Genomic DNA, 1,749 nt, shown 5'->3' with positions numbered 1-1,749 from the left:
TTTATTTTGATAGTAGCATAACATTTATTGTTGTTTTTTCTACTATTTAGATTTATAGAACAAAGAAGAGGTTACCTACTAGCTAAAAGTTGGGGCAGCTGAGCAACTGTTAAAGTTTGGATTATTTTGAAATGTTACCTCAAGTAGTAGACTCTTGTCCAGAAATTGAGGCGATCTGGAAGTCATCTTACTCCATTTATCTCTAAGCAAATGAAGGCTTATACCATCTGATTATCCATGCTAATGTTTGCTATTCTTGTTCTTCTTACTTATTTCTTCTTGGTCTTGGAGAAAAGTTAACGTAACTGGCTCAGGTCTTCTGTGTTAACCCTTCGTTTATTGAATATCCTCACACACTAATGAGTTACTCTGCTTAGTAAGATTGTCCTTATTCTTTTCTTCAGACACATGCCTCCAGCTTCTTTGGACACTTTTCATTTATTATCCTTGCATCGTCATACACCTCTTTATACAGCCTTTATAAAAGTCCTCTAAATTCGAATTCATCCGAGAATTTAGTGCTGTGTTCATCTCTTTACGTACCTTTTCCCTTTCTCCCTCAGCAAACTTAGTTGTGGCCCTCCTGTCAGCTATCCATTTTTGAAAGCCTTTCAGCTTTCTTGAGCCACCTTGCTTTCCACAGACTTAGACCATGGAATCATATATTTCTTTTGCTAACATTTTTGAATTCTGATTTCCTATACAATGCCATACGCACATAACCACTCCAGGGCTTCATGTTGTGGGAGAGGCAAAACTCCCCAGCTTTCTATCACATCCCACACGATGAGGTCTCCCGTGTTGGACAGAATCAACTCTGGAGTGATAATTCTCCTCTACTTTCTCATCTTTTCCTGGGAAAATTTAACTGCCAACCCAGCAATTCTAAATCCTATTTCTGTGGTGCATCTGGCCAAATTAAATCTACGGGAGATGCTCTGGTAAGTTGAGGTTCACCATTACCACTAGATCTTTTTCCTGCGTGAGTTTTGTTATTTGGTCATGGATAATCGTCTATTTCTCCAGTCTGACCAGGTGGTATGTGATATACTTTCACCGTTTAACCCTTACGTTCCTATCTTATTTATCCTCTTCCTAATGCTGCTGCCCATGCCTGCAATGGCATGTAAATGATTTTCTCAAGGATAGCTTATTGGACCTTTTTAAATTTTGTACGAGACCTGCCCTTCTTTTGATGTCCAAATTTGCTGGTTTAATGAATACCCACCGTTGTATAGATATTTGATGCCATGCAGTTATTTCTGATCCCTTTGCCAATTTTACTGTCAATTACTGGTTTCTGTTACCATTATTCTCTGTGTTGTATATTTTAGTGGTTCTCAGAATATCGTCCCTGAACCAGCAGCATCAGCAACACCTGGGAATTTGCTAGAAATGCAGATTTTGGGGCCTTATCCCAGACCTGCTGATTCCAAAGCTTTGGGGGTGGTGCCTGGTGATCTGTATTTTAAAATAAACCTTCCAAGTGATTCTTCTGATGCTTGATAAAATTTGAGAACCACTGACATATCTGATATTCTTTAAACCTTAAGCAGTTAGCAAGAGTAGAGAGCCTAGCATACTGCAGTTCCAGTAGACATCCTTGGATGTTACAGAGTTATTTAAGCAGATTTTTTCTTTCACCTCCATTTCCGGTTTAAATTTTGAATGGCAGTTGTCAGACCAATTTCTGCTAACAGTTATTGAGTATCTACTGCTGTATGGTACTTCCATATGCATTTTTATTTT

Source organism: Trichechus manatus, unplaced genomic scaffold (genome assembly GCF_000243295.1).
Source record: "Trichechus manatus latirostris isolate Lorelei unplaced genomic scaffold, TriManLat1.0 scaffold00012, whole genome shotgun sequence".
Classification (NCBI taxonomy): Eukaryota; Metazoa; Chordata; class Mammalia; order Sirenia; family Trichechidae; genus Trichechus; species Trichechus manatus.
Note: the sequence above shows the minus strand (reverse complement) of the source record.